The sequence below is a fragment of the Oncorhynchus nerka genome, linkage group LG27, assembly GCF_034236695.1.
Source record: "Oncorhynchus nerka isolate Pitt River linkage group LG27, Oner_Uvic_2.0, whole genome shotgun sequence".
NCBI lineage: Eukaryota > Metazoa > Chordata > Actinopteri > Salmoniformes > Salmonidae > Oncorhynchus > Oncorhynchus nerka.
Window position 1 is genome coordinate 38,822,857 of NC_088422.1, and position 12,460 is coordinate 38,835,316.

The window sequence follows — 12,460 nt, forward strand, 5'->3', positions numbered from 1 at the left end:
CCAACTTTGATATCCTGCCTGTGCTTTTCCCTGTGGATATATTTTTATTGGGTAACACCCCTGGATCAATCTATACATGCGTGGGTGTAGACTAGAACGTGCAATATGGTAAGTTCTCCATTTTCCATTGGACTGGCATACACAAGCTGTACACATAGATTTTCTGAGATTTTTTGTTTGTTGATGACTGTACCCACCCCCACCGTCCATACCCAATCACTCCTCTCCTCTCCTCTGTGTTCTGCTGGCTTCATTATAGTGCCACCCATGTTGGGAAGACAATATCTGGCCCATTCCCTCAACTGTTCGCTACCTGCTTGTTTTTACAGGGGAGAAGAGAAGAAGATGGGCCCTGGCCTAGGTTTGTCTGGTGATTTATCTTTCTCTCTGGGGCTCTCGATAAAAACCTCCAGTCCTCTTCTGTGCCTCGCTCGGCGAGATAGGCTTTAAGAGACGGAGGAAAATGTCAAAATATCTTGGTGCGTCTATCTGCTCTTCCAATCTTCTCCGCAGGCTTGAAACGGAGCCGAGGAGGGAGACAGTTCGCGGGGGAAAAACGAGCTCCTTTTCCTTTTCTCCAGATGAAGCGATTGAGCTTCCCCCAGCCTAGCCCACTGAACCACTGAAGGCCCTGTTTTTTTTCTCTTCACATTGAGAGTAGATAGACTGTGCTCTGAGGTGTGGCTGGAGTTCTGGTAGGTTTTGCGGTTTATGGTCTATCAGTTGCATTTACACTTTTCTTGTTGGAGGTTACAACCTTAGCTGGTCTGTCTAGATTGAGCTGGAGTGCTTGCAGCTTTCAGACACCCGTTTCATATTACCCTGCTCTGGCTTATTTAAGCGTATGTTACGCTAGTTGAGTCTACACTCAAACACAGCATTCGCAAAGTCATCTGTGCGTTTCTTAAACAGCTTCATTTAATTGATTTGGCATTCATGACCTACGCTTTGTTCCAAATAAATGTCCTTGTCTCACTGATGAGGTAAAAAATACAAGAAAGTTCTTTGTCAAATACAAGGATTATGTCACTTAATTATAATCGGCACTATTAAAAAGCTTCACGCTTTATTTAACAAAATGACACAGATTAAATAAACCGATTGTTATAAAAGCCAAGGAGGGAAATCGAGGGAAAGGATACATCATATTTCATGTGATTTTACTATAAAACAATCAATAAAATAATATCTTGCTCAGTGAACATAACGTCATACATTAACCACCGATACAGTACATAACCCAATGAGCTGTCTTATAGAGAAAGGCCCTTTCCTTTCACCTACAATAAAACTCTCTCTCTCCTTTTTCTCCCTCTTCAAAATAGATTTGTCTCACCTTTAAATTCCCACCTCCCAGACCCCTGACTGTTCGGCCGTAGTTTCCATCATCTTGCAGGTGTCTAGCTACATACCAGCGGCCCCTGCCCATGGTGAAAATTAGTAAAAGAAACGAATAGCCCAGCAGGACAGGGTTGGAGCCCTGACATTGTCCACCCCTCTGGTGGAGCGGTATCTGTCAGGGGCGCTTCATGAGGGTTGTCTGGGTTGAAAACCCTATTTGTTTATCCCTGTGTGTGGGCCAGCTTCAGAGCAGGGGCCTGCTGCTCCCCTCTCTCCGGGGAGCCCGGCTGTTGCCGCTAGCAACAGATAAAAATGGCTGTTAACCACAGCAGGGCCCACAACACATCAATCATGTGCTCCAGATAAAGGCTTTAGGCTTCTGGAGGCCCGCAACTCTGAATGGCGGGGACTGACAATCCCCGTTCCAGTGACTGCACAGCTCCTATGGTGGTGGAATGGAGGAGGGGGGCTCCCAATCATTCAGTGAGAGGAAACTTAATTTTCACTCGTGGACAGCTTCAGCTCCGTTTTGTCCTAATGGAGATGCCATTTAAAATCCGCCAACACAAAAGGTACTCTGAGAGAGGTCATTTGAATAAAAAGGCGACATGGTGAATTAGTGTAGGCCTGGCCTCAGAAACCGTCGGCATAGTTCACTTGTTCTAAATGAACTCTTAATTGCTTTTGCCCACTTGCCTTTGCTCTTAAGGCTTTGCTTAAGAGTTGGGGAGTTCGGCATCGCTGCATACCTGCATATGCCTTTTAGAATGAAATTGAGATCAGTGATTGAAAAACAACTTAGAACTAGCTTAGAGGGCTGTGAAGTGATTTTGGCCCTGTGGTATTTTTCACTAGAGGTGATTTTAATGGTTCATTTCAGCCCTTTCTTTCTCAATCCAAGTAGAAATATAGTAATGGCATTGGTGGTCAGAGAATGTACAAGGCTCTTAAGTAAATCGAATAGATTCTAAAAAGAATTTCGCTGTTCTCATCAACCGTGTTAGTTATTTGACATTGAAACACAGGCAGAAGCCGTAGGCATAATGCAAATAAGTGTTTGTTTTTCCAATACAGCCCCCACTCTCTCTTGGTCATCAGTCTTGATTTGTCATAGTCGATGCCCCCCAACTCACATTGGCCCCACTAAGAAAAAGGTCTGTCTGTAATGTACAGTAACTAAGTAACGATGCTGTCAGGATTTGTATACCGCTGGCTCTCCACATTAACTTATATGGCCACTCTAGACAAATAAAGTGATAATTCCACTCTATCATATGTTACATACACCACAATCGAGGCCCAATTACATGCTACTTTCATTTATAAAAGCTCTGAACGCAGACTTGAATGCTTTAATGAGCGCTGTAATGAACGCTCAGGGTGTTTGGCAATTCTCCTAGATGTTACTGTGGCTTTTATGGCCCATTATAACATACAATTTGCATCAGCAAATTACAATGCTCGATATCATTATCCAACCGTAGACCTGATCATAAATTAAACCTCCAATTACAAACCTCTATCTGCCTGGGGAGTGATTCTTTGGCTGCATTCTCACCGGGGGAGAAATGAAGGAGAGAGAGAGGCGGAGAGAGAAAGAGAGAGTGGGAGAGAATAGCCTCCAATGTGTTGTGAATAACTTACTTCATCAGTCAGAGGCATTCATTCTCATAATCGGCCCTGGCTCTTTCTCTCTGCCTCCTCTCCTCCCAGCTCGAAGCTCAGAGGCCACATTAAAAGCTCATTAGTACCCAAGCGGTGGCCATCTTGGTCGAGAGGTTGTGATGCAAACTCTTCTAACCCCCCCCCCAAAAAAATCATAATTGGCTATAGGTGGGTGATGACGTGGCAAGTGGCAGTGTGATAGGCACAGCTTGTCTGATGAATTAATCATCAAATGTAGGACTAGCTGATAAACTGCGAAACAAACATCCTAGAAAACCTTGAACTATTTATTGATCAGCATTTCGATATGCTTGAAAAAGAATCAGAAAAATCTAAGCGAACAAGAGAAGACCTCTCCGCCGGTCTCTGTGAGCAAAACTGAAGGGAAGCCGCCGTCTAAATTACCAAACGCAACATTGGAGAAGGATTTGTTTTATAACTATGTCTCTAGAAGATAAAGCATTGCTTACACGCATGAGCGAGCAGTTAAAAAAATATGCATCTATTGCCTGAGCTACTGGGGGAGGAGGAGGCATTAAAAACTAAAAACAGGAATGAATTGCAGTCATAAAATGATGGAAGAAATACGAGCTGAAAATAAGATGTTGAAAACTACCGTGGACTCCCTAAAAGACACTACGGAGAGGTTATGGTATGAGAATAAAACAGTGAAAGCAGAATTTCTTGATCTAAAGTATAGAAGTATGAAGAATAATATTGTCATAATGGGAATAAAGGAGGATGAAAACAACAACTGTCAGTCAGTGGATGAAAAAGTCTTGATTTTCATGAAACATAATCTCTAGATGGCGAACGAACAGGTGGATGCAATTGATTTTCAATGGGCTCACCGTTTTGGTGGCAGAGGAGAGGGAAGGCCCCGTCCGATAGTAGCTAGGCTAACTCACTACAAATGAAGATTGCCTTACTACATCAGGGTAGGGAACTGAAGAACACCCCGTTCTCTATTAATGAACAATTCCCCCATGAAATAGTGGAGAGACGACGTGCCCTGTTCCCCACCTTCAAAAGGCTCCGAGATTCTCAAGATGCGCTAGTCTGATGAAACCAAGATTGAACTCTTTGGTCTGAATGCCAAGCATCACGTCTGGAGGAAACCTGGCACCATCCCTACAATGAAGCATGGTGGTGGCAGCATAATGCTGTGGGGATGTTTTTCAGTGGCAGGGACTGGGAGACCTGTCAGGATTGCGGCAAATATTAACAGAATAAAGTACAGAGAGATCCTTGATGAAAACCTGCTCCAGAGCGCTCAGGACCTCAGACTGGGATGAAGGTTCACCTTCCAACGGGACAACGACCCTAAGCACACAGCCAAGACAACGCAGGAGGGGCTTCGGGACAAGTCTCTGAATGTCCTTGAGTGGCCTAGCCAGAGCCCAGACTTGAACCCGATCTAACATCTCTGGAGAAACCTGAAAATAGCTGTGCAGCAACGCTCCCCATCCAACCTGACAGAGCTTGAGAGGTTCTGCAGAGAAGACTGGGAGAAACTCCCCAAATACAGGTTTGTCAAGCATACCCAAGAATAATCAATGCTGTAATCGCTGCCAAAGATGCTTCAACTAAGTACTGAGTAAAGGGTCTGAATACTTATGTAAATGTAATATTTCCCCATTTAAAAAAAATAAAAAATAGCAAAAAATATATTTTTAAAAATGAAGACTGCAGTAACATAGGAAATCCAAGGTTGTTTTTGAGTTTCAAATTATATGGCCTAATTTTTGGTGGATGTACAGCAAATCGGAAACAAATATAATTTAAGATAAAACAAAATAAATATGAAGAGATATAATGTAGGGCTAGGATAAAAACCTGTCTAGGTTCTTTACTGGAGTAGGCCTACACGATCCTATAATAATTGGTGTCATTATCTTTTTACATTTAAAAAATAGATCTCAATCTTGAGAATGTATTGTTCTGATACACACCAGCAAATGGACTGGGTTTTGTCTACAGGGTTGTTGTCTATTAGTGTGCGGCTGGCTGGTTAACACTGGGTTAAACTGATTCAAGTTATTTTTTAAATTTATTTTCTATTTCACCTTTATTTAACCAGGTAGGCTAGTTGAGAACAAGTTCTCATTTGCAACTGCGACCTGGCCGAGATAAAAGCATAGCAATTCGACACATACAACAACACAGTTACACATGGAATAAACAAAACATAGTCAATAATACAGTAGAACAAAAGAAAACACAAAGTCTATATACAGTGAGAGAGAGTAGAGCCAACATAATTACTGGCTTATGGAAGCACTTCTCTAAGCGAGAAGTATATTATATTTTTTACACAAGATATATACACTACCTTTTTATCTTTCGTTCGTAATGTCATGAGCCTATGTGTAATACAGCCAAGGTTTTGTGTTGTGTGTGTGTGGGGGGGTGGGTGGTTTTACAGGTTTATTCGCCCTAGATTGTCATACTGCATGTGCTTCGTTGCGATCTTGCCATGGCTGTGTCAGGGTAGACTGTAAGTTCAACTATCCCTTCATGGGTAGTGTGAAACCTTTCATGGGTCGTGTGAATCCATTCATGGGTAGTGTGAAACCTTTCATGGGTAGTGTGAAACCTTTCATGGGTCGTGTGAATCCATTCATGGGTAGTGTGAAACCTTTCATGGGTCGTGTGAATCCATTCATGGGTAGTGTGAAACCTTTCATGGGTCGTGTGAATCCATTCATGGGTAGTGTGAAACCTTTCATGGGTCGTGTGAATCCATTCATGGGTAGTGTGAAACCTTTCATGGGTCCATTCATGTGTGAATCCATTCATGGGTAGTGAAACCTTTCATGAATCCATTCATGGGTAGTGTGAAACCTTTCATGGGTCGTGTGAATCCATTCATGGGTAGTGTGAATCCATTCATGGGTAGTGTGAATCCATTCATGGGTAGTGTGATGCATAAGACACATATTAACTGGCGGTCATTAGCAGCTGTTAAAATGTTCCTTTTTCTTTCTTCCTTTTGGACGGAATTTAACAGGATATAATAAGGACTACATATGTCTCTCTGCCAATAGGCAGCGTGCATGTAATTGACTTTAAGAACTGGTCTTGCAATATTATGTATGACCTTTTCTCTCTCTCCATTTTTTTTAATAAGTTTTCGAAAAATCTGATTCAATGAACTGAGCTGGCTGGGATGACATGCTTATAGCCTTTTCTAGGATTTTCTTAATATGTGCATTAATCTATAATATTGTGCTGTTATTTCTATTATTATTGTTATTTCATTTTTCTGTTTTCCATATTATTTGGCTAGTTTTCTCTTAAGAAGCATCCCTATAGACATATGGGGCTTTGAATGTGTGAGTGAACTAGGTTATTGTGGGACTGCCCATATTTCCCTCTGGCCTGCGCCAATTGCTGGCCAAAGGTTTGCTTAGGACGCAAAGGTGCGTCAGGAGTTAGGTAGGTGGTCTGATGAGCTTAAGGACAACAGACCTCCTAGATAGGGGGGAAGGTTTTAGTGTGTGGAATTGGAGAGGGCAATTGGAGGTTTACACATTTGCAGCTACAGTATGGTTAACAGTGCAAATAGTATGGTACAGCTACAGAACCAGTCAAAAGTTTGGACACACCTACTCATTCTACTCATTTTTCTTTATTTTTACTATTTACTACATTGTAGAATAATAGTGAAGATATCAAAACTATGAAAGAACACATATGGAATCATGTAGTAACCAAAAAAGTGTTAAACAAATCAAAATATATTTTATATTTGAGATTCTTCAAAGAAGCCACCATTTGCCTTGATGATAGCTTTGAATCTGATCTCCATCAATTAGGACTGGACATTGATTCATCAAATCTAAAATGTTTGAACATTTTTGCTCAATCTTGCATGCTTTCTCAAACAGCTGTAACTGTATATGCATTCATAAATCAGTCCTTTGTTGAGCTGGGCTCCGGGATGTAACAACCGTTGAGCATCTGAGCGTATGGTTGATTGTGGGGAAAAGGGGTTGTGTGTAAGTGTGTGTGTGTGTGTGTGTATCCCATGTATCTGTTGCAAGGGAGAGTTATGGACAATATAGGATGAATCACAATAATTGTTTGTCAAAATAATAATTGCTTGACAAAAATGTAATGTAATGCAATGGCAACCCTGGTAATAGGTAACAATCCTTTGCATGAACTGCCGACGTTATAACGCATATTGATTGTTAGTGATGGAAATTAAGATACGCAAGATTTTTGAATATATACAGTACCAGTCAAAAGTTTGGACACACCTATTCATTCCATGGTTTATCTTTATTTGTACTATTTTCTACATTGCAGCAATTCGACCATGAAGGCCTGATTCACACAGTCTCCACTGAACAGTTGATGTTGAGATGTGTCTGTTCCTTTAACTCTGTGATTCACGAATTTGGGCTGCAATCTGAGGTGCTTTTAACTCTAATGAACATATCTTCTGCACCAGACGTAACTCTGGTTGTTCCTTTCCTGTGGCGGTCCTCATGAGAGACAGTTTCATCATAGCGCTTGTTGGTTTTTGCGACTGCACTTGAAGAACCTTTCAAAGTTCTTGACATTCTCCGAATTGACTGACCATGTCTTAAAGTAATAATGGATTGCCATTTCTCTTTGCTTATTTGAGCTGTTCTTGCCATAATATGGACTTGGTCTTTTACCAAATAGGGCTATCTTCTATATACCACCCCTACCTTGTCACACACAACTGATTGGCTCAAACGCATTAAGAAGGAAAGAAATTCCACAAATTAACTTTTAAGAAGGCACACCTGTTAATTGAAATGCATTCCAGGTGACTACCTCATGAAGCTGGTTGAGAGAATGCCAAGAATGTGCAAAGCTGTCATCAAGGCAAAGGGTGGCTACTCTGAAGAATCTGAAATATAAAACATATTTTGATTTGTTTAACACTTTTTTGGTTACTACATGATTCCATATGTGTTATTTCATAGTTTTGATGTCTTCACTCTTATTCTACACTGTAGAAAATAGTAAACATATATAAAAACCCTTGAATGAGTAAGTGTGTCCAAACTTTTGACTGGTACTGTATATACACAGTGTATATATCTGTCTCTCTCTCCATTTCACTCACTCTCTCTCTCTCCCTCTATCTCCCTCTAGCCGTTAACCTGATTATTCACTGAAGGGAACATAATAAATAATTGGGATTTATTATGCCGCTGCAGCTTATTAATTCAGCGCCACGAGTGTAATATTAGTCTGTGGTGTTTCAAGGTACAGATACACTGACAGACACATCACAGCAGCCTTATGTCATGTCCGTCCCCTCCAGGTATTCACTGGAAGCCATTTTAGATCTGGTAAAAATAATACATCTTTGTGATTTTGAGGCCCTCTTTCATGAGACAGCACAACTTACCTTGAATGTACATTGTTCCATCCTTCATTCCCACATGTGAAGACATCTTACTGCGCCGATGTGCCTAGCTATTGAAATCCTCTCTCCGCCTCATCTCTCTCCCGAGCTCCATAACGATTGTTTCGGGAAACAAACAGTAAAAATACCTGTGATGGCTTCTGTTCTCTGTAATCTGCGACCTGTGGCCAAATCTTACCGAGAGAGGAAGAACAAAAGGTGCTATGCAACAGATAGCTGCAGGCTTGGAGCAGAGCGGAGCTGAGAGCAGACCTCTCCTGTGAAACAAAAGGCCCGCGGGCCTCACCGAACCCCGAGAGCACCCACCACCGCGTTAACAAAGCCTGAAATTACGGAGAGCCTGGGGCTGGCACTGCTAAAATGTTTATTTTATGGCCCTGGTGGATTCCAGCATTGGAATCTCAGGCGCGGAAAAATGAACGCTGCCTGCCTGCCTTTTGCAATCTCTGATTTTAATACAGCGTTTTTCTCATCTCTCTTCCTCACCTCGTTCCGTGCGACTTTCACACACTCCCTTAGCTAATTTTAAAACCCTGGCCTTTTAAGGGTGTTCGTGATGGTACATAATGAATAACTTTAAGGCCTAAGATCTTAACGCCTTTAGATGTAATGCAGGCTGTGACTTTTGTTGCCGTGCCACACTTCAGTGGTTTGTGGCGAGGCCTTATTTAAGGTTACAAAATAAGCACACGATGATAGTACTACATTCCGTACACATTAACACCCCCTTGGAATTATCTGGCTTCTTTCCCCCCCTCCAGATACTCATCAGTGCCAATAATTCCCCCTCACATAAGTGTGTGGTTCGCAAAACCATACAAAAAGTTAGTAAATAGGTCATGTTCTGCCATTTGTCTTCGAATCATTTGACGAAACCACAATTTCTTCTATCTGAGCCCCTGAGCCTTACTTCTGGGACTCCCAGCACCAACACACTCGCTCATTTGATTTTCTGTCATGTTTTTTCTTCTTTCCCTTACCCCATGTATGACAGTCGACGTAAAACAACCACCCACACCCCCTCTCTCCCTCCCTCCAGAATGTGTCTGGCGGCGCAGCAGGTAAAGTGACAGATTACAGGAGGAGCGGTATAATTATACTTCCAGCTGATCCTGCTCTGTTTATGAGGAAAATAACTGTTAATGACAGTGTTGTGCTGTCCCCTGAGGCCAAGTCCTGTAGAGTACAGTAGTCTGGGGAGGAGCCTGGCTTGCTTTCTTCATCAGCTTCTACTTCTTATTTTTTTTGATCTCTTTCCCTCTCTCTCTCTCGTTTCTATTCTTTAAAAAAAATATGTTAAAAAAAAGAAGAAAAAAAAGAAAGAAAAAAAAAGAGCACAGAGAAAGAGCTTGCGGTTTTATGGCTCTCTCTCACCTCGTTCCACTGTGGTTTGGCCTGGGGCTAACAGATGCGACGAGCAGAGCAGGTACAACCCAGATTTCCTGTCATGTGTGTGTGTGAGTTGTATGGGCGCTCACAGGCGCTGCACGAGGCAAACAACAGTGAGCCTTCGAAAGTTCACTGTGGTGTGCAGTACGCACATGCAGGCTAGCTCGTGGTAAGGGGGCCCTGACTTGCCACCTCCTCCCCCACCACTCCCCCACATGGTGAGAGGCTCTGACCAGCCAAGCCAAGGCGTCTTACCCCCAGGCCCTGCATGATGTATCCCCCCTATGTGCTTTCACACACGCTGGCCAGATCTGATCTCCATGATAGGAGAGGAGTTTGTTTTTAGATAAAGGAGCTTAAACATAATCACAGGGTTTCCATGTAGTGTTGAACCAGTGGCATTGTCCATCTGGCAGATGCCTGATCTCACAGTGTAAAGAGGCTGGATGGCTTGCTTTCAGCAGCCTCACTAGTCACTGTGTCATTATTGGTGTTATTTGACTATATGGAAATCGCCAGTCAGTCAGTGTAAAGCTAATGTCTGTGTCTCTGGGTAAACCAGACAGACCAGGAAGAGACATGATTTGTCTTTGTCTCCTCAAAGGCCCCATGCACCCGTTGAACGCCACCTGTTTCCCTATCTCTCATCTGACCAAGATGTGCCTTTGCTTTGTCTTTGAAGCCTTGATGAAATAGACATAGAGATCCTACTTTCTGATACAGTCACATACTTCCCGATAATGTGAGAAATAGTGTTTTGCATTTCTTGAGTGTTTGAATATCAGTTATTCATCAGCCTCGCCCACAACCGTCCTCCATGTACAGTGCCTTAAGAAAGTATTCACACCCCTTGACTTTTTCCACATTTTGAGACTTTGTGCCACTGGCCTACACACAATACCCCATAATGTCAAAGTGGAATTATGTTTTCCAAATTCATAAAACATTTAAAGCTGAAATGTCTTGAGTCAATAAGTATTCAAACCCCTTTGTTATGGCCCAACCCCTTTGTTAAACCAGTTACAGAGTTTAGTGGCTGTGATAGGATGAAACTGCGGATGGATCAACCACATTGTAGTTACTCCACAATACTAACCTAAATGACAGTGAAAAGAAGGAAGTCTGTACATAATAAAACATATAGCAAAACATGCATCCTGTTTGCAATAAGGCACTAAAGTAAAACTGCAAAACATGCATCCTGTTTGCAATAAGGCACTAAAGTAAAACTGCAAACATGTGGAAATAAATTAACTTCATGTCCTGAATACAAAGTGTTATGTTTGGGGCAAATCCAACACAACATAATACTGAATACCACTCTTCATATTTTCAAGCATAGTGGTGGCTGCATCATGTTTTGGGTATGCTTGTCAAGGAATAGAAACAAGAATAGAGCTAAGCACAGGCAAAATCCTAGATGAAAACCTGATTCAGTCTGCTTTCCAACAGACTGGGAGACAAATTCACCTTTCAGCAGGACAATAATCTATAACACAATGCCAAATATACACTGGAGTTGCTGAGTTACCTAGTTATACTTTTTACTTAGATTGGCTTGACAATCTATGGCAACACTTGAAAATGGCTGTCTGGCAATGATCAACAACCAACACAGAGATTGAAGAATTAAAAAAATAATAATGTGCAAATATTGTATAATCCAGGTGCACAAAGCTCTTAGAGACTTACCCCGAAAGACTCACAGCTGTAATCGCTGCAAAGGTGATCCTAACATGGACTGACCCGGGTGTGTGAATATTTATGTAAATTAGATATTTATGTATTTAAGTTTCAATATATTTCCCAACATTTCTAAAAACACGTTTTACGTCATTGTGGGGTATTGTGTGTAGATCGGTGAGAAAAACTATAAGATTTCATAAATTCTAAATTCAGGCTGTAACACAACGAAATGTGGGATAAGTCATCCCATTCCCAACATTACAAAGAGTAGTCATGTGAATCTATCCCACTCAGGTCGGCCTATCCCCTCTAGGAACCTAGCCCATTCCTAGAGAGTTCTATCTCCTCTAGAAACCTAGTCCACTCCTAGGTCGGCCTATCCCCTCTAGGAACCTAGTCCACTCCTAGGTCGGCCTATCGCCCTCTAGGAACCTAGTCCACTCCTAGGTCGGCCTATCCCCTCTAGGAACCTAGTCCACTCCTAGGTCGGCCTATCCCCTCTAGGAACCTAGTGCACTCCTAGGTCGGCCTATCCCCTTTAGGAACCTAGCCCATTCCTAGAGAGGTCTATCCCCACTTGGAACCAGCTCACTCCTAGGTAGGCCTATCCCCAATGGAAACCAGGCCCACTCCTAGGTAGGCCTATCCCCAATGGAAACCAGGCCCACTCCTAGGTAGGCCTATCCCACAGAATCACATTGTCCCCAGACCTCCTACATGACCCCCCAACAAACAGAATCACATTAAAGATTCATGTCCACAGAGATGGTGCCCGTGATGGTGACCTCCTCCTGTTGTCCACTGACACTGGTCAGACCGCTACAGTGTGGAGCAGATCAGGACGTGGAAGATTAAGCGGGCCCTGCTGTCTCAGTGGGATCCCTGTCTCCCTGTGCCCAGACGAGAGAAGGCCAATCTGGTACCTAGCCTCCTGCTTTCTCTCTCCCTCCCTCCTTTCCTGCCACC

The 12,460-nt window shown here is 42.5% G+C and overlaps 1 protein-coding gene across 1 annotated transcript in view; it reads left to right on the forward strand.

Moving 5' to 3' along the window:
- The window catches only part of LOC115111749 (autism susceptibility gene 2 protein-like), a 421,129-nt gene that overhangs the window by 168,423 nt on the left and 240,246 nt on the right, over positions 1-12,460 (forward strand).